This window comes from Lepus europaeus, unplaced genomic scaffold (assembly GCF_033115175.1).
Source record: "Lepus europaeus isolate LE1 unplaced genomic scaffold, mLepTim1.pri SCAFFOLD_3_1, whole genome shotgun sequence".
NCBI classification, from domain to species: Eukaryota; Metazoa; Chordata; class Mammalia; order Lagomorpha; family Leporidae; genus Lepus; species Lepus europaeus.
In genome coordinates, this window is record NW_026909276.1 from 10,012,731 (window position 1) to 10,037,348 (window position 24,618).

General features: G+C 42.9%; 1 long non-coding RNA gene and 1 pseudogene across 1 annotated transcript in view; both read right to left on the reverse strand.

The window, feature by feature from the left end:
* LOC133755289 (uncharacterized) overlaps positions 1-19,920 on the reverse strand; it is a 57,685-nt gene extending 37,765 nt beyond the window's left edge. Inside the window, exon 1 of the long non-coding RNA XR_009865367.1 lies at positions 19,790-19,920. This is a non-coding gene — a long non-coding RNA (uncharacterized LOC133755289). The remainder of the gene's footprint in view (positions 1-19,789) is intronic.
* LOC133755056 (acyl-protein thioesterase 1-like) lies at positions 509-1,054 on the reverse strand (annotated as a pseudogene).
* Positions 19,921-24,618: the final 4,698 nt, after the last annotated feature.

Here is a 24,618-nt window from a genome sequence, read left to right on the forward strand (position 1 = left end):
CTGGCTGAATGGATTAAAAACACAAGAAACACTGCGTGCCAACAAAGCTACACACAGACCGAAAGTGATAGAATGGAGAAAATTATTCTATGCTAATGGAAATTAAAAAATGAGCAGGAGTTCCTAGCCTAATATCAGATAAAATAGACTTTTTTCAGAATTAAGTTTCATTTCACATTGATAGAAACTGTGGAAAACATTTACATTTTCCCACTTTACAGCACAACATTGCAACAGAATATTTCTTGCCATAAATAAGATTTTGCTGACTTATATAACTGAAACAATATATTTTATTCTTCAAGGCAAAGCAAAATGACTCAGAAATGATTGTTCAAAATTTTTAAATCCAGAGATAAATATATGGCTTCATTATTAACATTATTATTCTATAATCCAGTACTAAATTATTTTCATTACCAATTAGCACTCATTTATAAGAAACATTCTTGTGTGTCTTGTTTGGTCTGTTGTAATACAGCAGAAAAATTAACATACCTCAGAAATGTTAAGCATCCTTTTTTTGCTGACAGGAACTGTGCCTCATGCCTTCATAGGCCTTAAAGGTTACACTGGCCAGATTTAGCAATGTGTTTAGCTTTTCCATAGTAAGAGAATGAAACATTAGTGGACCTAAGGGTTGCAATCTCCATGGCACAGGAGAATAGAAATATCTCTATTAGCACCACTGATAGGACATCTTGGAAATGAAGCCCAAAGTGGAAGCCAGCAACTAAGTGCAGTGATACCCACCAGTTTCTGCTGTATGGTAATAGCAGTATATAAAAATAAAACTCCTCCCTGAGGAAATCCTTCCAAAATAATTCTGTTAGAAGGAATGCCACTCGTCATCTCTTGATCTATCAAAACCTTTACATTTTCTGCTGTCTGTTTAATTCCAGATTCATCCTCCTGTGAGTCTGGTGAAAGTCCAATATTAGCAAACCAATAAGGCATAGCCATGTTTATATTTAATGTAACAGGCATAATGGGTGCATGTGGGCAGCTACATTTGGTATGTGAACTTGTGATACCTGCAAAGGCTTCTGCTCATCCATGCCAAGTATCTCCTAATCCATGAAGGAAAATTACCACAGTGGTAGCCTTCTGGGTGTGAGGCATGATTGCTAACAGTGGAGAGGACATGGTATTACCACACATACACAGAATAAGCCAACAGCATGTCAGAAGTGGAAGCGAGGAAGAATGTCTGGCCTCAGCCCAAGGGTCTGCCAGCAGTGAGTCACCGGAGCACTACTTGGAACACGCTCAGTCATGTAGGCGTTAAGCCAGAGAAAATAGAGTTTAAGAAATCGTCAGGGCCAGTGCTGTGGCATAGAGGGTAAGGTCACTGCCTGCAGTGCCGGCATCCCATATGGGTGCTGCTTTATGTCCTAGCTGCTCCACTTCTGATCCAGCTCTCTGCTATGTCCTGGGAAAGCAGTAGAAGATGGCCCAAGTTCTTGGGCCCCTGCACTCATGTGGGAGACCCAGAAGAAGCTCCTGGCTCCTGGCTTTGGATTGGAGCAGCTCCACCCATTGCGGCTGATGGGGAGTGAACCAGCAGATAGAAGACCTCTCTCTCTGACTCTCCTCTCTCGGTGTAACTCTTATTTTCAAATAAATAAATAAATCTCTAAACAAAAAAGAAACTGTCCAAAGAGACAAGGTCATTATGTAATAATGCAAAAAATGGATGAAATGAAGAAATAGTGTTTTGAAAAATAAATAAAATTGATATATCCTTGGTTTAACTAAACAAAAAAGGGAGAAGACCAAAATTAACAAATTCAGAGATGAAAAAAGAGATGTTGGGACTAGTGGTGTGGCACAGCAGGTAAAGCCACCACCTGAAGTGCTAGCATCCCATGGAGATACTGGTTTGAGACCCAGATACTCCACTTATGATCCAGCTCTTTGCTGTGGCCTGATAAAGCAGTAGAAGGTGGCCCAAGTCCTTGGGCCCCTTCATCTGCATGAGAGACTCATAAGAATCTCCTGGCATCTGGTTTTGAATCAGCACAACTCTAGACAATGCAGCCAATTGGGGAGTGAACCAGCAGATGGAAGACCTCTCTCTATCTCTGCCTCTCTTTCTTTCTCTGTGTAATTCTGAATTTCAAATAAATGAAAAAAAAATCTTTAAAAAAAGAAATGTCACAACAGAGACCACAGAAATAAAAAGAATCATCAGGAATTAATGCAAACAGCTATTGGAAAGATTGGAAAATATACAAGAAATACATAGATTTCTAGAAGCAGACACTCTATCAAAATTGATTTATGAAGACACAGAAAATTTAAATAGGCCAATAAGCAAGATGGAGACTGAATCAGTAATAAAGACCCTCCCAACAAAGAAAAGCCCAGGACCAGATGGCTTCACTGTTGAATTCCACTTTTAAAGAAGACTTTTAAAGAACTAATTCTAATTCTAAGTCTGAAACTTTCACAACAATTGAAAGGGAGGGAAGCCTTTGCACTAAAAGTAAAAACTTAACACAGTGAAGAAGCAACCAACAGAATGAGAGAAAATATTTGGGAACTATGAAACTGATAAATAATTAATATTCAGAATCTATAATGAGCTCAAAATCTCAACAATAACAAAACAAAACAATACAGTTAAGAAATGGGTAAAGGGCATCGACAGGCATTTTTTCAAAGGATGAAATATAACAAATGAAAAAATGCTCAGAAGTAGTAGCCATCAGGGAAATTTTAATAAAAACTACATTAGGTATTTCCTCACCCAATTACAATGGTAATCATCCAAAAATCAGAAAAATAATAAACACTGGTGAGGATTTATGGAAAACATTACCTTAATACACTCTTGATGATAATGTAAATGAGAACAATCATTATGGAAGACAATAGGTAGATTACTCAAAAATCTGAAAATAGATCTACCATATGACCTGGTCATGCATCTCCTGGGAATTACCCAAATGAAATGAAATCACCCTATGAAAAAACCCTCATGTTCATTGCATGTCAATTCACAGAGAGCTAACACATGGAATCAACATAGATGTCCATCAGTTGATAACTCAATGAAGAAAATGTTGGGGCTAGAGCTATGCTGTAGCAGGTTAAGCTGGCATCTGCAGTGCTGCCATCCCATATTGGCACCCATTCTAGTCCTTGATGTTCCCTTCAGATCCAGACCCTTGCTAATGCACATGGGAAAATAATGGAAAATGTCTGTGTTCTTGGGCTCCAGAACCCATGTGGGAGACTTGGAAGAAGCCCCTGGCTCCAGTCTGGCCCAGCCCTGACTGCTGTGGTCATTTGAGGAGTGAACCAGCAGAAGGAATCTCTCTCTCTCTCTCTGTCTGTCTTTCCTTTACCCTATATAATTCAGACTTTCAAATAAATAAGTAAATCTTCAAAAAAGATTTTTAGTATATATACACGATTGAATACTACTCATCCTTAAAAATTAATGAAATCCTGTCTTTTGGAAAGAAATGGATGCAGCTGCAAACAACTGTGCTTAGTGAAATCAGCCAGTATTCTAAAGACAAATATTACATTTTCTCTGATATATGGTAGTCATTATAAAGCACAAAAGATGTGTAGGAATGAAATGGACATCTTGTGATTTGATGTTTTTAGCTCTTGTTTCTACTTCTGTGAAATTGTGATCTTTCTACCTTTAACTTATTATTGTTAGTGGTACATCAAATCTGTGATTATACAATGAACTAAAATTATGCTTTTCCAAAGATTAAAGAAAAAAGAAGGGAAGGAGGGTCATTGGTTGATGGGGAGAAGGATGGGAGTGAAGTGTGGTTATCTCACTAGAATTTTACCTCAGAAATATATTAAATCTGGCTAGCACTGTGGCTCACTCGGTTAATCCTCCACCTGCACACCAGCACCCTGGGTTCTAGACCCAGTTGGGGTGCTGGATTCTGTCCCGGTCGCTCCTCTTCCAGTCCAGCTCTCTGCTATGGCCCGGGAAGGCAGTGGAGGATGGCCCAAGTCCTTGGGCCCTGCACCCACATGGGAGACCAAGAGGAAGCACCTGGCTCCTGGCTTTGGATCGGTGCAGTGTGATGGCCACAACACGCTGGCTGTAGTGGCCACTTGGGGGGTGAACCAATGGAAAAAGGAAGACCTTTATCTCTGTCTCTCTCTCTCTCTCTCACTGTCTAACACTGCCTGTCAAAAAAAAAAAGAAATATATTAAATCTGTTCTTTTGGGTCCAGTGCTGTTGCACAGTGGGTTAATGCCCTGGCCTGAAGTGCCGGCATTCCATGTGGGTGCCAGTTTGAGACCTGGATACTCCACTTCCTATCCAGCTCTCTGCTATGTCCCAGGGTACCAGTAGAAGATGGCCCATGTCCTTGGGCGCCTGCACCCACATGGGAGACCTGGAAGAAGCTCCTGGCTCCTGGCTTCAGATCGTCACAGCTCCAGCAGTTGCGGCCATTTTGGGAGTGAACATTCAGATGGTGAAGGACCCTTATGGGGGAGAGGGACAAGAAACTAGGCCTGGGCAGATATCAGGGGCTTCTTAAGAGGTTAGATGTTCCCCAGAGTCCAGCGAGCAGGACGTTCTCTGGGAAGGAAAAGTCAATCCCCTTCAGAGAACCTCTAGGCATGCCCAGAGCAGAGCTGCCACTCCCCTTCAGAGAGCCTCAGCACTCTCCCTCAGCATTCTCCTCAGCACTCTCCTCAGCACTCTCCTCAGCACTCTCCTCAGCACTCTCCCTCAGCATTCTCCTCAGCACTCTCCTCAGCACTCTCCTCAGCACTCTCCTCAGCATTCTCCTCAGCATTCTCCTCAGCACTCTCCTCAGCACTCTCCTCAGCATTCTCCGGTATGCTAATTGTCCCTCCGAACCAGCCAATCCCGTGTTGCCACTGCATTCCATATGCTAATTGTCCCTCCGAACCAGCCAATCCCGTGTTGCCACTGCATTCCATATGCTAATGGTCCCTCTGAACTGACCAATCCTATGCATGCGCATTAGGAATATGCTAATTCGTTGCCTATATAACCTGTGTGAAACTGCCGCTCAGGGCTCCTCACGGCCTGAGGTGGGGGCCCGTTTGCGCAAACGTTCAATAAAAACCTCGTGCTTTTTGCATCAACTGGTCTGGAGTCTGGATCCTTGGGCGTCCTCCCGAGCAAGTGGGCATCTCTGCAACTGAGAGGTCCAACATTTGGTGGCCCGTACGGGGATTTTAGGTCGCCCTCAGACCCATTCTCTGCGGACCAGTTGGAGGTATAATTAAGTGTTTTCTGTTTGTTGTTCTTCGTCTTGAGTGTTCTGACTGGCCAGTACCTGACTCTGTGAGACCAGTGGGGGAGGCAGGCATGCCCAGCAACCCCTGGTCCGTTCCCTGGAGGACGCTCCGGTCTGTGAGACCAGTAGGGGAGGCAGGCGTGCCCAGCAACCCCTGGTCCGTTCCCCGGAGGATGCTCCGGTCTGTGAGACCAGTAGGGGAAACCCTCGGTCCGTTCCCCCGGAAGACGCTCCCGGGGTGGTCTGGAGGTGGGTCGGAGACCAAGTCTCCCTCCTTCCCGGGGAGGGCTGGTCAGGCAGCCGCTCCCAAAAATAGCGCAATAGTGTTCGATTTGTCCTAGCCATGTGGTTTGTCTTGCTTACTGTATATGTCTGTGCATTGGCTGTTCTTTTTGTTTGGGCTGAAATCCTTGCACACATGGGTCAACAAATAACCACCCCTTTAAGTCTCACTCTAGATCACTGGAAGGACGTTCGAGAACGCGCGCGCCACCTCTCAGTGGAGGTTAAAAGGAAACAATGGGCAAAATTCTGTTCCTCAGAGTGGCCGGCCTTCGAGGTCGGCTGGCCAAGGAACGGCACTTTTAACCTCGATATTATTTTACAGATTAAGGCGCGAGTCTTTCAGCCAGGATCCAATGGACACCCTGATCAGGTGCCCTACATTACCACGTGGGAGGATCTTACACGTAACCCCCCTCCCTGGATAGAACCCTTCTCCTTCCCGACGGAGCCCATACGGACCCCGTTACCCCTTCCTCGGCCATCCCCAACTCCTTTAATACCTTCCTCCCCGATACCCCCTCCTCCTATCCCGGTTGTGCCAACCTCCTCCCTATACCCTCTGAAGGAGATTCGAGATCCAAAACCTGACAAGCCACCGGTTCTTCCGGCTGATCAGGACTTTCTGCTCTTTGACTCTCCCCTACCCTATCTTCCCGGCCAGCCTGCTCCCCCGCAGGAACCCCCACAACAACCAGAGCGGGATGTGCAACCTTCTGCACCATCCCCTGATTCCACGAGGGCAGGGGAAGAAGTCTTAGCGCCTTCCCCGCCCTCCAGCTGCCTGCGCCTCCGTCGGGGGCAGGCAGGGGGCTCGGGAAGCGTCTGGACTTCGCAGGCTTTTCCTCTTCATTCGGTGGCTGGCCAGATGCAGTACTGGCCATTTTCTGCTTCCGATCTTTACAATTGGAAAACCCATAACCCCTCTTTCTCTCAGGACCCCCAGGCTCTGACTGGGCTGGTCGAGTCAATTTTATTGACTCATCAGCCCACCTGGGATGATTGTCAGCAGCTTCTGCAGACCCTCCTCACTACTGAGGAAAAGCAGCGTGTCTACCTTGAGGCACGGAAAAACGTCCCTGGAGCAGATGGCCGACCGACCCTACTGCCAAACGAAATCGAGGAGGCGTTTCCCTCAACCCGTCCTGATTGGGACTACACCACCGTTGCTGGTAGGGAGCGACTTCGTCTTTACCGCCAGATTCTCCTTGCGGGTCTCAGAGGGGCTGGAAAGCGCCCCACCAATTTGGCCAAGGTACGTGCAGTAGTACAGGGGGCTGAGGAAACGCCGGCAGGCTTCCTAGAAAGATTAATGGAAGCCTACCGTATGTATACCCCGTTTGACCCCCTGGCAGAGGACCGGCAGGGAGATGTAATCATGTCCTTTATAGGACAGTCAGCGCCGGACATCCGCAATAAATTGCAGCGGCTAGAGGGGCTTCAGGGGTATACTATACAAGATTTAATGAAGGAGGCAGAAAAGATTTACAACAAAAGGGAGACCCGAGAGGAGAAGGAGGAAAGGATCCGCAAGGAGCAGGAGGAAAGGGAAGACAAAAGAGACAAAAGACGTAATCGAGAGCTTAGTAGAATTTTGGCCACCATAGTGCAGGATACAGAAAGGAGTAGACCAGGACAGAATAGGGACTTGGGAGACAAACGAAAGCCTCGGGTGGAAAGAGATCAATGTGCCTATTGTAAAGAAAGAGGACACTGGGTCAAAGACTGCCCGAAGAAAACACAGGGACCAAAGAAGAGACCAGTTCCAATCCTGTCCCTGGAAGAAGACGACTAGGTGAGTCAGGGCCAGGAGCCCCCCCCTGAGCCCAGGATAACCCTTGAAGTGGGGGGCAGACCGGTAACCTTCCTGATTGACACGGGAGCCCAGCACTCGGTACTGACTTCAGAAAAAGGGCCTTTAAGCTCCAAGACTTCCTGGGTTCAGGGGGCAACTGGAGGAAAGTTATATCGCTGGACAACCAATCGAGAGGTCCAGTTAAGTACAGGACTTGTGACACACTCGTTCTTACTAGTGCCAGACTGCCCCTACCCCCTCCTGGGCAGGGACCTACTCTCGAAGGTAGGAGCCCAAATTCACTTCCATGAGAAAGGAGCTACCATCGCAGACTCAGGAGGGCGGCCCCTCCAGGTATTAACACTACGCTTGGAGGACGAACACCGATTATTCGAGAGGCCCTCGTCCACCATGGCTCCCATGGACCCCAAGTGGCTCACAGATTTTCCTCAGGCCTGGGCAGAGACTGCGGGAATAGGGCTGGCCGTCAACCGGCCTCCCTTGATCATAGATCTGAAGCCCACGGCCATTCCCGTGTCAGTTCGTCAATATCCGATGGGCAAGGAAGATAAGGAAGGTATCCGGCCACATATCCAGAGACTGTTACACCTAGGCATTTTAAAACCTTGTCGTTCACCTTGGAACACCCCCCCTACTACCAGTAAAGAAGCCTGGTACGGGTGACTACCGCCCGGTACAGGACTTGCGGGAGGTTAATAGGAGAACGGAGGATATGCATCCCACAGTGCCCAACCCCTACAATCTGCTAAGTACCTTGCCTCCGACCCACGTATGGTACACTGTGTTAGATCTAAAAGATGCATTCTTTTGTTTAAGACTGAGCCCTCAGAGCCAATCCATCTTTGCTTTTGAGTGGAAAGACCCAGAGACCGGGTTTTCAGGACAACTCACCTGGACAAGATTGCCCCAAGGATTTAAAAACTCGCCTACCTTGTTTGACGAAGCTCTGCACCTAGATTTGGCCGACTTCCGAGCCAACCATCCGGACCTGGTCCTCCTGCAATATGTGGACGACCTCCTCCTTGCCGCTGAAACTGAGCAGGACTGCCTAAAAGGTACCGGGGCCCTGCTACAGAGACTGGGGGAATTGGGCTATCGAGCCTCCGCGAAAAAGGCCCAAATATGTCAGAAACAGGTGGCCTACCTAGGCTACCTCCTAGAAGGAGGGCAACGGTGGCTGACAGAGAGCCGAAAAAGGGTGGTTGCTCTAATTCCACCCCCCACCGATGCCAGAAAGATGCGGGAATTCCTCGGGAGTGCGGGATTCTGCCGCCTTTGGATTCCTGGGTTTGCGGAGCTGGCAGCCCCATTGTACCCCCTCACGAAGTCCAATGCTCCCTTTCAATGGAGAGAAGAGCAACAGCGGGCGTTTGACAACATGAAAAAGGCCCTATTGTCAGCCCCAGCCCTGAGCCTCCCTGATATGACCAAGCCCTTCACATTATACGTGGATGAGAATAAGGGAGTGGCGAAGGGAGTGCTAACACAAATGCTTGGACCCTGGAAAAAGCCGGTGGCATACTTTTCAAAAAAGCTAGACAATGTAGTGGCCGGCTGGCCTCCGTGCCTCCGCATGATAGCGGCCGTGGCAGTTCTGGTGAAAGACTCGGATAAATTGACTCTAGGCCAACCTCTCACCATAGTGGCACCTCATGCTGTGGAGACAGTTATCCGCCAGCCACCAGATCGGTGGCTCTCAAATGCTCGGATAACTCATTACCAGACTATGTTATTAAACTCAGAGCGGGTCCGGTTTGGGACTGCCACCTCTTTAAACCCGGCCACCCTGCTCCTGGAACTGGGGCCCCAGGCCCAGGTAATCCATAACTGTCACCAAATCCTGGCTGAGGCCCACGGCACCCGAAAAGACCTAACCGACCAGCCTCTGCCGGATGCCGAAATGACCTGGTTCACGGATGGGAGCAGCTTTCTACAGAACGGTGAGCGGAGGGCTGGGGCAGCGGTGGTGGATGGAAAAACTGTTATCTGGTCAAGTGCCTTAAAGCCTGGAACTTCTGCTCAAAAAGCCGAGCTCATAGCCTTAACTCAAGCTTTAAAACTGGCACAAGACAAAAAGGTCAACATTTATACAGACAGTCGGTATGCTTTCGCCACTGCCCATGTACATGGGGAGATATACCGGCTAAGGGGCCTCTTAACCTCAGCAGGCAAGGACATTAAAAATAAGCAGGAAATCCTAGATCTTCTACAGGCCCTGTTCCTGCCCAAAATGTTGAGTATAATTCATTGCCCCGGGCACCAACGAGGAGACGACCCTGTAGCAAGGGGAAACAGGATGGCAGACGAGGCCGCTAGGGCGGCAGCCCTGAGCCAACAGGTGCTCCCGTTAAAGACAATTGAGCCCACCCAAGTATCGAGGGAACCACCTTTCCTCTATTCGGACCAAGACTTAGATACGATCCAGCGGCTCGGTGCAGAGTATGATGAACAAATAAGGGTTTGGAGGCTCGGAGAGAAAATAGTCCTGCCACACCAATTGGCTAAAGAAATAATTACCAGCCTCCATCAATGGACTCATTTGGGACACAAAAAGCTAAAAGCAGCCTTACAGGAAGATAGGCAGTCTTATTACATCCCCGGACTTGACTCTTTAGTCCAGCAGGTGACTGAATCCTGTGTTCCGTGTGCCAAGGTAAATGCCAGACACCTCAAGCTCCCGGAGGGAGCTAGGGTAAGAGGAGACCGACCAGGAATCAACTGGGAGGTCGATTTCACTGAGATAAGGCCGGGCAGTTATGGGAATAAGTATCTTCTAGTTTTTGTAGACACCTTCTCCGGATGGACTGAGGCATTCCCCACAAAACGGGAAACCGCCCGGGTGGTCGTCAAGAAGATCATAGAGGAGATCTTCCCCCGGTTCGGCTTGCCTAAGGTAATCGGGTCCGACAATGGCCCAGCGTTTGTCTCCCAGGTAAGTCAGTTGGTGGCCAAAGCATTAGGCATAAATTGGAAATTGCACTGTGCCTATAGACCCCAAAGTTCAGGACAGGTAGAAAGAATGAACAGAACAATTAAAGAGACCTTGACCAAATTAGCATTGGAGACTGGTGTTAAAGACTGGGTCCAACTCCTCCCTATGGTGTTGTTCCGGGTCCGAAACACGCCCTCTCATTGCGGGCTGACACCATACGAAATCCTTTATGGAGGGCCCCCACCAGTAGCAGGCTTGCTTGACCTTGCCAGTGACTCCGTTGCCGATGCCCCTAAATTACAGGCCCGGTTGAGAGCGCTCCAGATCATCCAGAACCAGGTCTGGAAACCTCTTGCAGCAGCCTACCAACCCGAGACGACAACCATCCCACATCCTTTCCAAATCGGTGATGCTGTGTATGTCCGAAGGCACCAATCTAAGACTCTAGAGCCCCGGTGGAAAGGCCCCTTCCCTGTGCTGTTGACAACTCCCACCGCTCTCAAGGTCGACGGAATCGCTGCTTGGGTCCACGCCTCACACGTGAAGCGAGCACCACCTCCCCAGGGCCCCGAGGATCCGGATAGACCAGCCAAATGGAAGCTCCAGCGCACTCAGAACCCACTCAAGCTAAGACTTTCAAAAACTGTTTAATATTTATGATGTTCCTGGCCTTTCCTCATTGTTTTTCCAATCCCCATGCTCCACAATTGTTAACGTGGAACCCAACCCAGTCCAGCAAGAACAGAGTTCCCTCCCTCCAGTGAGGCAGGCTCTCCCCAGGCCGGTCCAATAGATTTTAGGATTAAAATCTTTGCAAAAAGAAAAGGAGGGAATGAAGGACCCTTATGGGGGAGAGGGACAAGAAACTAGGCCTGGGCAGATATCAGGGGCTTCTTAAGAGGTTAGATGTTCCCCAGAGTCCAGCGGGCAGGACGTTCTCTGGGAAGGAAAAGTCAATCCCCTTCAGAGAACCTCTAGGCATGCCCAGAGCAGAGCTGCCACTCCCCTTCAGAGAGCCTCAGCACTCTCCCTCAGCATTCTCCTCAGCACTCTCCTCAGCACTCTCCTCAGCACTCTCCCTCAGCATTCTCCTCAGCACTCTCCTCAGCACTCACCTCAGCACTCTCCTCAGCATTCTCCTCAGCATTCTCCTCAGCACTCTCCTCAGCACTCTCCTCAGCATTCTCCGGTATGCTAATTGTCCCTCCGAACCAGCCAATCCCGTGTTGCCACTGCATTCCATATGCTAATTGTCCCTCCGAACCAGCCAATCCCGTGTTGCCACTGCATTCCATATGCTAATGGTCCCTCTGAACTGACCAATCCTATGCATGCGCATTAGGAATATGCTAATTCGTTGCCTATATAACCTGTGTGAAACTGCCGCTCAGGGCTCCTCACGGCCTGAGGTGGGGGCCCGTTTGCGCAAACGTTCAATAAAAACCTTGTGCTTTTTGCATCAACTGGTCTGGAGTCTGGATCCTTGGGCGTCCTCCCGAGCAAGTGGGCATCTCTGCAACTGAGAGGTCCAACAATGGAAGACCTCTTTCTCTCTCTGCCTCTCCTCTCTCTGTGTAACTCTGACTTTCAAATAAAAAAATCTAAAAAAAGTTCTTTTTATATTAATAAAAATTAAATAGAACTAAAATATTTTAAAATAATGAAGGGAAAAATCTTAAAATTATACTGAATACATAGAAAAAGACAACAGAATAAGAAATCAAATTAGTCTTTCCATCATGTTTGTTAAGTGTAGAATCCCCTTGTAATCTTCTGTGGTTAGGATTAAAGTCTAGTGATTATTTACTATTGCATATGCTTTGAGTCCCAGAAAGGAGACTTTCAACTTGTTTAGGCATTTTTGTGTCATCTAGTGACAGAAAATAACAAAGCTAACGGTCTTTATTCACTCACCCATGTGTTGGTATCTATCCATTAATCACTACCTAAACTTCCAGTAAGTCAAAACATTTTCAGAGTAGATAAGAGCTATATACTTTTTAAAATTTATATTTCTCCACCAATTGTGGAAAACAAATGATAAATGACTGTGGCTGCACTTAGAGGGATAAAGCATAATTCCAGATCTGTAAGCCTCTAAACCCCATGTTCAAATGCATTATGATCAATAGTTTGTATTTGGAGAATTTTAAAAAAGCATTCATGACCTTCACATTCTACTTAAACACCCTGGGCCTCAGTTTCTTTTTCTTTTTTATTTATTTGACAGAGTTAGACAGTGAGAGAGAGAGAGAGAGAGAGAGAGAGGGAAAAGTCTTCCTTCCATTGGTTCACCCCCCCAAATGACCACTACAGCCAGAGCTATGCCAATCTGAAGCCAGGAGCCAAGTGCTTCTCCTGGTCTCCCATGTGGGGGCAGGGGTCCAAGCACTTGGGCCATCCTCCACTGCCCTCCTGGGCCACAGCAGAGAGCTGGACTGGAAGAGGAGCAACTGGGACTAGAACCTGGCACCCATATGAGTTGCCGACACTGCAGGTGGAGGATTAACCAAGTGAGCCACAGCACCGATCCTCTTTTTTAAAACATAAAAAGGTTATAGTTCCTGCCTTACAGGGTCATTGTGAAAATTTAATGGTTGCATACCTGCCAAGTCCCTAGAACAAAATTTGCCCTTTGTTAAGGGTTCAAAAATTATTAGCCATTATTTTTATCACCATAATTCATATTCATAATCATTCAATTATAATAATTCCTCATAATCACAGACAGGGAGGTTTGAGGGATAAAAATTAAAGTCTTTGTGCTAAAGTCTTGCAAAGTTTATCTGAAATTTTCCTATAATAATTTGATGGTATTGGGTCATAGATTTAGGTATTTGATTCATTTTGAGTGGATTTTTGTGTAAGGTGTAAGGTGGGGGGTCTAGTTTCATGCTTATGCATGTGGAGATCCAGGTTTACCAGCACCATTTGATGAAGAGACTGTCCTTGATCTTTTGTGAAAAATATGTTGGTTGTAGATGCATGGATTAGTCTGGAGTTTCTATGCTGTTCTATTTGTCTACTCATATTTTTTGCCAGTACCAGGTTGTTTCAATTATAACTGCCAGTAGTATGTCTCGAAATCTGATTTCATAATGCGTCCAGCTTTGGTTTTATATATAAGACTGCTTTGGCTATTCAGGGTCTGTAGTGCTCCCATATAACTTTAATAGCATTTTTTCTAGGTCCTTGCTATTTTGATTGGCATCTCACTGATTCTGTAAATTGCTTTTGGTATAATGTACATTCTGATGATACTGATTTTTCCAATCCATGAACATGGAAGATGCTTCAATTTTTTGTGTCTTCTTCTGTTTTTTCATTATTTTTAAAAAAATTATCAGTCATAGAATTCTCACTTCCTTGGTTAAATTTATTCCAATGCATTTAAATATTTTTGTAACAACTGTGAATGGGACTGATCTTAAGACTTCTTTCTCAGCCATGGCATTGTTTTTGTATACAAAGGCTATTGATTTTTGTGTGCTAATTTTACACACTGCCACTTTCCCAAACTTTTTAATGAGTTCCAATAATCTCTTAGTGGGGTTTTTTGGTTCTCCTATATTTAAAATCATATCATCTGCAAATAGGGATAATTTGACTTCCTCATATTAGTATAATCCAGATCTTTGATGTGAGTGATAGAGATACAAAAATTTTAGACATTGGCTTTTACCTACCAGTGTGCTTGTCAGTAGAAAGTCTGAATTGGGAGTGGAGTTATCACTAGAACCAAGGTAGTCCACTGTTGGTTGCAGGCATTTCAAGCAGTAACTGATGTGAAAACATCTTTTAACCGGCCTGTCTACGACTGGTATGCACTCAGTTCACACTTCTAAACTCCTCTCTCCCTTAAATGAGGTCCTCACTTTCCTGTGTATTTCTCCCACACCATAAATGCTAAAGCATACCATGTTGATATTCGAGCTGATATTCAGAATTCTTATCTAAACAGATGACAATGACCTTCAAGATATTAATGTTAAAAAAATTAAAAGGGCAACCCATATCAAATGAAGGTGAAATAAAGGCCTTTCAAAACAACAGAAATTGAAAGAATGTGTCAGTGCTCATCCAGCTTTACAAATCATACTTAAGATGTGCTACATATAAAAACAGAAAGAGAGTCAGCATCATCAAAGAATGTGAAGGCAGAAAATATAGTAAACCTATAATGAAAATACAAAACAAACTAGGAATATTTACAGGAAAATGCCAGAAGTTTATAATTACTGATAGTAATCTTGAGTGTAAATTGCCTTAGTTCTACCAATAAAACATGCAGACTAAAATGTTTGGAAGAAGGTCCTGACTACTGGATTTGATTTGACTTAGCCCCTGCCATTACCACGATTTGGACATTTAGCCAGGTAATGGGAGAGCTCTCTCCCTGTCTCTCTCTCTGTGTGTCTGTAGCTCTGCCTCTAAAATAAATAATCTTAAAAAAAAATGGACTGCTTGCCAATGTCCCTAAGAACTTGCAAACTCATCACGTAGACAGCATTTAATTCCAAAATATAATTCACCATAACCACATACACAGAATCATATTGGAATGTGCTTTGTGTGAGGTTTGACAATGAAGTCCTTTTTTAAAAAAATGAGATTTCTCATCTGAGAGTGCATTGTAAGTTAATGACATTCTGTTCCTTAAAATGTAATTTGTGGGAAAAAGTCATCTTTAGAGGTGGAGAGGAAGTAATCTTGCTGTTACAGCTTAAATTGTGTTTTCCCAAAGTTTCATAATTTGGAGTCCCAACACCAGGACCTCAGAATGTGGCCTTATTTGAAATACATACTTTGCAGAAGTAATCACGACAAAACAGGGCCATCAGGAGAGTATTATGAACCAGAATGACTGGCATCTTTGTAAAAAGTAAAAGTCTGGATGCAGGCACACACATAAGGAGAAAGCCATATGAAAGTGAAGGCAAGCCCAAAGCTGCCAGGGAGATGCGAATCCAGTTCACCAGCCCAGCTTTCAGAGGAACTTGCCCTGCTGATACCTCCATCTCAGACGTCAAAGATCCACAACTCTAAGATATTAATTTCTGTGGTTTTTTTTATTCTTAGATTTTTCTGTCTCTCTGCCTTTCTTTTTTATTAAGCCACTCAGTGTATGGAATTTTTTTGAGATCCCTATCAAATATATCAAAACTATACTCTAAGTTTGGACTGAATAGTAGCTTTTGGCTAACTCGTGTATTGACTTATCTTTTCCAATTCCTCCCATGAAACTTTAGGCTGCCCTTGAGAAACAAATATTCAGAAACACACTTTGTCATACAGAAGGACTGTTAAAGACACTATTTTCACACAAATAGTAAGCATCTGACAAAATTTTATTTAATGCATTATGAAAGTAACAATGAGAGTCAAAAAAAGCAATTCATCATGTATATAAGAAACTGGGTTTTATTATAGGAAAGAAATGTCTAACTACTAACTTAGATATAAAAGTAATTTACTTTCTGCAGGTTAATAATATCTTAATGAACTTCTAACCTTCAAGGAATATAGTGCCAGCATCTCCACCAGCTTGGCATAAATAATCAAACACATAGAGACAAAATTTACAATATACAAGAGAATCAATCATCAAATAACAAGCTTCAGTTTTCACTGGAGCAACCTAATTAGAACACACTTTAATAAAATAATGTCTAAATGTCAAACAACCATTTTTTCTTATTTAGAATTTGGGATAGTTTTATTCCCTCTACTCATGATGCAACTATGAATTACAATTCTCTGTGTGTGCATGTGTCTGTGTGTGTGAGTGTCATGAATATCCTAGAAAATCTCTTAAAATAAGTTATTTTACTCTCTAAAGAGTTACAAGAGTGGCCAGTACTGTGGCACAGCAGGTTAATCTGCCATGTGCAGGGCAGGCATCCCATATGGACACTGATTTGAGTCCTAGCTACTCTACTTCTGATCTAGCTCCCTTCTAATACTCCTAGGAAAGCAGCAGAAGATGGACCAAGTTATTGAGCCCCTGCACTCATGTGGGATACCCAAAAGAAGCTCCTGGCTTCTGCCTGACCCAGCCCTGGCCATCACAGACATTTGAGGAGTATCTCACAGATGGAGAATCAATCTTTCTCCCTGTTGCCCTCTCTCTCTCAACTTTGAATTTCAAATAATTAATTAAATATATAAATAAATAACAACAAAAATTTATTTGGCAGCTAGTAAGAGTTTGAGATTCTTTTAACCTTCTTCCCTTGGATGAGAAAGAAGTAATTTTCAACAGACATATTGGAAAAGACTTGCTGGAGAGGAAAGCATATCAGCAAATGAGAAGCTGAGCTGCAGCCATGAGAGAAGCTTAATTTGAACTCGCAAAAAGATCTGAGGTTGCAGTGCCCCTTCAGAAAAAGTCCAGTTTCAGATAAAGAGAAGACTTTTCAGTCTTTAGGCATAGTATCCACTCAGAAGAACAGAGTCATGGGTGATAATGGAGATGATACCTAGGATAGAACTCAGAAGACGACCACCAAGAGCTAACATTACTGTCAGGTGGCAAAATAAGGACAGTCTATTGATCCTGATGAAGGCATGTGGACCCCAAGCCACAGCACCACTCACCAGAGTATTATCACAGCAAACTTATTAAATCATATCATGGGCATTTTACAGGTTATGACAACTAATCTTAGAAACTTTAAAGTTAAGTAATTTAGATAAGTCACAGGGCTAATTGGTAATAAGGCCAATATTGGAGCTCTTATATCAGTCTCCAAAGTTTCCATTATTATTCATGCCCTCTTAAAGGAGAAGGAGAGATGACAAGAAAGGCCATACACAGGGGATAGAGAAGAATCTACAACATGGTACTGAAATTTCCCATTGCTGTGGATCTTTGATATTACCATAACCCTGACAAGGCCAGATCAATTGCAAATGTGAGGCCTCATGATGCATCTTCCTCTTGTATAACATTCAGAAGGAAGGGATCCATGTAGTGTCACAGGTGGATGTTAGGTGGTAGCTGGAGGGCAGCTAGGTACTGTCAACACAGACAATAACCAGTGGTAGACTACTGAGTGATCCCTTAGACTTCATGACTTCATGTGTGTCTCTCCCTGGATGCTCACATCTGAAGTCTTTTACTGCAGACAGGGAAGAGCAGCAGAGCACAGCAGGATTGGTTTGGGGGATGAGTGAGATTAGGGAAAAACTGGACTCTGACACTTTTTGCCTGGTTCCTGTGAAATTAGAGGCACATCTTCTGGGATGCTAGTCCAGCAAGTGACACCACAGTTGCAAGTGGCTACTCATTATTTTGTGATGACATTTGAAACAGGGGCAAATTGGACATCCACATGCCAAAAATTGAAAGATAACATTATTATATTACACCAGGCAAGAATTTCAACTTAAAGGGTAGGCTTACATACAAGACCTGGGAATTTAAAACTCCTTAAAAATGGGAGCAAATTCATTGACAAAAATCTCAACAATGATTGTTTAGATATGACACTAAAAGTACAGGTGACAAAAGCAAAAGTTAAGACTACAAAAAAGTAACAAAAAAGCATTCTGCATACTAAAGGTAAAACTGAAAAGTTAACCCAAAGAATAGAAGAAAATAATGGAAAACCTCAGTCTGACTAAGGGAGCAATACAATGAACACAGACAACTCAAAAACACATATTGCAATAAAAAATGCACAAAGGATTGATTAGTTTTTCCACTGAACATAAACAAGTAGCTAACAGGTAACTAAAAAGGGGCTCAACATTGTTATTCAAGACTACAATGCTAATTACAATGGTTATTAACTCACATATGTTAAAATGACTATTATGCAAAAATAAAAAGATAAATTAGACCAGATGTGGAAAAAGAGGAATACATAAATCATTGATGGGACTAAAACTTGGTATATCCAATACAAAAACACTGTGTAGGACTTCAAAAAAATTAATTATAGAACATATGAAAAATCTACTACTGCATTTGTTTCCAAAGAAAATCAGTGTCTCCAAGAGATACCTGTATCACGATATTCATTATCTACAAATACAAGATATGGAAATAACCACAATGTCAACAGATGAATGAAGAAAATGTGACATACACAGAAACACACACACACACACACGACACACACAGGAATCATATGTAACCTTAAAAAGGAAATTCTACTATTTTGTCAAAACATGGATCCAAAAATAGGAATAGCTCATTAGGCTATTGGGAATAAGGCCTTAAAAGATAATTGCCATACAATCTCAACTGTATATGGAACCTAAGAAAATCACAATCACAGAAAATAATGGTGGTCATCAGGGGATCAAAGTAAAGAAAATGGGAAAACATTTTCAATTATGAGATAAATTAATTCAAGATCTTAAACACAGTATTTAAAATATTCAACACAGTATTTAAAAGAATACTCTATTACATACTCACAACTTGTTAATGTCTTATGTATTCTTTAAAAATGTAACAATGTAAGGTGATGGATATGTTACCTTTTCCTAAGCATTTCATAATGATTCTTGTATATGTATAAGAGTATTACAAAAGTTTATGAAAAAACGGGATTAGTTGATAATTTAAAATTTCCATAACTTTTGAAAATCCCCTCACCTATAAAACATCAGGTTTCATATCTTGAATATACATACACACATTCTGTCAATTATACTCCAACAATATTGAAAAAATTAAAATAAGCAAAAAGAAATAGGCTCCTATATGAAAATATAAATTCAAAATAACAGTAAACTAGGCATATCTTCAGGATTGGAAAGGCTTTCTTGGAACAAAATTTTTCAAACACATAAATTTAAGTGGCCAAAATTTCTATTTTGAAAGTGTTAATAGAGACGACAGCCGTTCAAGGGAGCCTGTAAGTGCTAAGATGATAGCCAAGTGTCAAATTACAGGCCCTCCTGCCTCTCTAAAACCTGGATAAAAACCCAGAGTCAAACACTTCTCTTTTTATCTTATCTAACCTGTGTTACTACATTACTGGAAACAGAAAACAGAGACCCCTCTAGAAACAGCTAAGCAAAGAGGTCAGCATCCTGGACAAGATCCTGATGCATACATATTTAGAAAATGTCTAGAATATTTAGAATCAAGTCCTCACAGGGAAGGAAGGAGGAACCGAGGGCCGCATTAGAGCAGCTCCAGGCCCGCATGAACCCCATACACAGAACCCACAGCTTCCCTAGTGACAGCTCAGTCCCCACTGCACACCTGGGGAGACGCCGGGCTGCCGCTAAACAGCTGCCCAGGGATGGCTCCAGGGATACAAAGTCGCTACAAGCAGGGAAGGCCCAGGGTGTCGGGGGGTCTCCGGCTCCAGTCTCCCCCAACCCGGGGTCAGAGGGGACCAAGGAAAGTGCTGTACCTGCGGCAGTGTGGTGCCCACAGATCCCAGAGATGACCTCTGGGAGGCCCGCGTCCTCCTGGCCCTTCAGCAGCTCCAGTGGCTCCGCTTCCCCCCGGACACCCGGGCCCACACACTCACCGTGTCGTGGTGGTCAGCTTCCTAGGTGTCCAGCGTCGCTGCCCTCCAGCCCTCCGCCGTCAGTGAAGGTGGAAAGTGGCGGATTCTGATTGGCTTGGGAGCCTCGCGGCAGCGGCGCCGTCTCCTAGAACCTGGCGCACCCGCAGAACTGTAGGACAGAGGACTATGACGTCAAGACTCCTGGATGTCACCGTCCTTGATTGGACAGTTTGCATGACACGTCACAAACGACGCAGCCAATCAGCATCCTCCATAGCTGGGACGCCCTAAGCTCAGGTTGTGTGGATGGAAACAGCAGGCATGGAGGCCTGGGTCAGGTGGGAAACTGCTCCTCCTGGGCCCTCCTCCCTGCTGCAGGAGGGCCTCGCAACTCCCTGCTGCCCTCTGCTGGTGTCGCCCTGTGTCCCCCTGTCCTCCTGGGCGGATTTTTTCCGGAGCTTCAGGTGAGCTAGAATTTTGTCTGCTGGCTTATGGGCCTTTCTTTTCCCTTGTAATTTTGCTCGTTTATCTGTTGGGTCGTTTGTGTTACTTTTTAAATATTGATTTAAAATGCTTAAAGATATAATATTGTTGGACCTCTCAGTTGCAGAGATGCCCACTTGCTCGGAAGGACACCCAAAGATCCAGACTCCAGACCAGTTGATGCAAAAAGCACGAGGTTTTTATTGAACGTTTGCGCAAACGGGCCCCCACCTCAGGCAGTGAGGAGCCCTGAGCGGCAGTTTCACACAGGTTATATAGGCAACGAATTAGCATATTCCTAATGCGCATACATAGGATTGGTCAGTTCAGAGGGACCATTAGCATATGGGAGAATGCTGGCGAAGAATGCTGGTGGAGAGTGCTGGTGTAAAATGCAGAGGTGGCACGGGATTGGCTGGTTCGGAGGGACAATTAGCATACCGGAGAATGCTGAGGGAGAGTGCTGAGGGAGAGTGCTGAGGTGTTACAGGATTGGCCGGTCACAGTGACATCATAAGTGTGCGCCTAGAGACTCTCCGAAGGGGAGGGGCAGCTCTGCTCTGGGCGCGCCCAGAGGTTTCCCAGAGGGGAGGGGCAGTTCTGCTCTGGGCGTGCCTAGAGGTTCTCTGAAGGGGATTGACTTTTCCTTCCCAGAAAATGTCCTGCCCGCTAGACTCTGGGGAACATCTATCCTCTTAAGAAGCCCCTGATATTTGCCCAGGCCTAGTTTCTTGTCCCTCTCCCCCATAAGGGTCCTTCAATATTTAATCCTTTTTTTTCCTTTTCTTCTGTCAATATCTGTTTTCTATGCTGCCTGTTGATCTTTCCTATTTTCTATTTGTTTCTTGCTGGTGCTTGGCGATCTATTGGATTTTATATATTAATCTTTCCAGCAATCTGGTAAATTCATTCAGCAGTTGTATTTGTTTTTAGATTTTATGGACAATGTATATAAATAACTCCAATATATTGACCATATATTGCTTAGAAATTGATCTTTACTTTGTTATTGTTTTTTTTTTCCTCTTTTTCCTCCACTACTTTTCTGATAAGAAGTTGGAGATAGTGGAGGAAGCCTGTTCTAGGTTTACTTTCAAGAAAAAAGGTTTCAATGATCCTGTATTAATTGTGTTGTTTGTTACAGGATCCTTTTAAACAATCTCGATCAGACTAAGGAAACCGTTGTTTCTACTATACTGCTAGAAGGTTTTTTTTTACTAGATGTTGAATTATTAAAATTATTTTCAATATTTAAATGATCATGCAATTTTCTTAAAATTTTCAACTATCTGGAAAATTTACAAGGCTTGTTTACCAACGTTAATAGCTCTTGAAATTTTTATTATATCTCACTTGTTATTAATTATGTTTTCATATGTGATTTCCTTTATTAACCTAATGTTTACTAAGAATATATGTATCTGTTTATGAAAGGGATACTTAATTTGTATTCCAAGTTCTGGTCAACTTGCATCCTCATCAATGTTTTGCTGGTTTTCCAAAAGAAATTTTAAAATAATCTCTGCTTATTTCCACTATGAATATGTGTGGGAAACATAGGTGTGTTTCTTTCTTTCTTAAATATTTGGAATATTTTATAATTCTAGATTTGAAATTTTTCTTCTATAATTTTTTTATTGGTTGGTTGCTAGTTTTCAAGTTGTGGTTCAACTTGTTTGTTTTAAGTAGGAGTTTTCCTATTTTATGTTATATTTGTGTTCTTGGGAATTTAGTTTTCAATATATAATGAATTTTGACTTCTAGTCAAATTTTACACCTAAGACTATCACACATTTCTTATAGCATTCTGACAAGGATATATTATCTATAAAGAATTATTTTAATTCTTGAAACTTGATACTAATGTTACTTTTCCATTTGTATTTATAATTACCTTTACTTGCATGTTAATTTTGTTACCATTTTAAAAAAAATATATCCTGGTTTGTGGTACTTCAAAAACATCTATTTATATCTGCTATTATCCTTTTGAATACCTTTCTTCTATATACTTTCAGGTTTCCTTTATCTTTTTAATTCTTGATTAGGCAGCTATAATGATTGATTTTTAGTTTTTTATTCTAACATTCATATAAGGCTATAAATTTTCTCTAAGGATTGATTTATCTGCAGTCTATTTATTCCCTCATAAATTTCCAATCCCTATATGTGCAGAGCCTGGCCACCTCCAGTGTCACCATTCCTATGTGACAGTAGCCATCACAGGTACATGTATTTCCATTCTTGTGCCTGAAACACATCTGTTGTGATTGGTAAATCAATGCTTCAAACATTAGAGACAAATTATTTATAGCTTGAAGAGCAGGCAATCACACCATATCAGCTACCATTTACATGTCTGCAAAATGGCTATGGTTTCTGCAAATATATTATGTTCTGTGAAAAACCTTGAAATAAATGTATGGTTTTTCAAAAATATACATTCCATTAATTTTGGAAAAATTATTCTATACATAAATTTCCAGTTTTCTAGCACCAAAATAAACTTACCTTTTAGTTTCATTCTCCATAACAATTTTGAAATCCTCATTGTTCATAATATATATGATGCTTATATTTTAATTTTTTAAAATCAAAAATATAATTTATTTTTCAAGCAAGTACATGAAAATATTTAAAAAATGAAAAGTTGTTGGAAAGTTTTCAACTTGTTTTTTTATTTGTCACATATGTTTTGAAGAGATCACTTGTTCTTGAGACTGGACAGTAGGGTAGAAACAGTAAATGCTAAGACACAGAAAGGAGACAGCAGAAGTTCTGCAAGAGAGAGTAATGGTATATTGAATCAGTCAGGTAACATTACAGAAATTGAGATCCTGACTTCACTCACAATGTATTAGAAACATCTCATAAAACTTACTGAGTGATTCTATGTTAGAGAACGGCATACTTACATAGGATTTCTAGGTTTGGATGTTGACTTTGAAAAGTGCACATACACTGTACACATCTTTTCAAAGCATTGTTAGGAAAAGTATGGTTAGTTTAAGGGATCTGGGCCCACTTCATCATTGGAACAGTCTTGCTGTAGGCTCACTAGCTAGCCCAAAATGGAGACCCTGGGGCTTGCCAGCATTTGCTATGAGGAAAGGGAGTTAAAAATGTAGTTCCATGAGGCCAGTGCTGTGGCACAGTTGGTTAAGCCACCATCTGCAGTACTGGGATCCCATATGGGAGTTTGAGCTGTGGCTTCTCCACTCACAATCCAGCTCCCTACTAGTGTGCCTGAAGGAACTCCTGGTTAATTGCTTTGGCCTGGCCCATCCCTGGAACATTGCAGTCATTTGGGGAATGAACCAGCAGATGGAAGATATCTCTCTTCACCATCCCCAATTTCCTAATAGCTTGTCCATGGATCCTTGGGAGTTAGGTGAACATTTTCCTTTTTCTTTGCCATTAGAACCATCACCATCCCTCTTTGATTTCAGTTTGGGAGTCCTAGAGGACTTTTCTTGGGAAGCAGAACTATTTCCACCTTCCCCAGCCATCAACATCTATTTCTGCTTGTTCCTAGGGAACTTCGTGGTCAGCGGGTCTCTGAAAGCTTCTGCTATGCAGAGCCTGTGGTCAGCCTCTTACTGACCTTGGTGGAGTCCATGGTTTCTTGTTCAGCTGCTCCATAAGGACCTTCACCAGCAAAGCCTGCATATTTTTGTATTTTTTAAAAAAATCTTATTTAAGTTACCAAAGTTTCATGCATTTCATATACAGGTTTAGAAAGTTAGTGATACACCCCACATTATCCTCTGTCACACCAATATTCCAACCCTTTTCCTTCCTACTTCTGCTATTCCAACTCATAATTTTTACATAAATTTTCAGTTTACTTTATAATCATAAGGTTAATCCTATATCAAATAACGAGTTCAACAATTGGTGTAAACTAAAAAAAATGTTCCTCAACAGAAGAGACAAGGGCTGTAAACAATCATTAAATCTCAAAATAACCATTTCACTCCAGTGGATTACATTATAGATACTATATTAGTTACCACAGGTCAGAGAAAACACATTATATCTGTCTTTTTGGCACTGGCTTATTTTATGAAGTATAATGACTTCCAGTTGCATCTGCTTTGTTGCTAAAGACAGGATTTCATTTTTTTTTAACTTATGAGTGGTACTCTATACCATAATTTCTTTATCCAATAAAGAACTGCTGGACATCTGGGTTGATTCCATGTCTTAGCTACCATGAAATGAGCTGCAATTAACATGTAGGTACAGATAACACTTCCATATGCTGATTAATTTTGTTTTGGGTAAATTCCCAGGAGAGGGATGGCCTCCTCATATGGTAGATTTATATTCAGATTTCTGAAGTATGTACATACTGTCTTCAACAG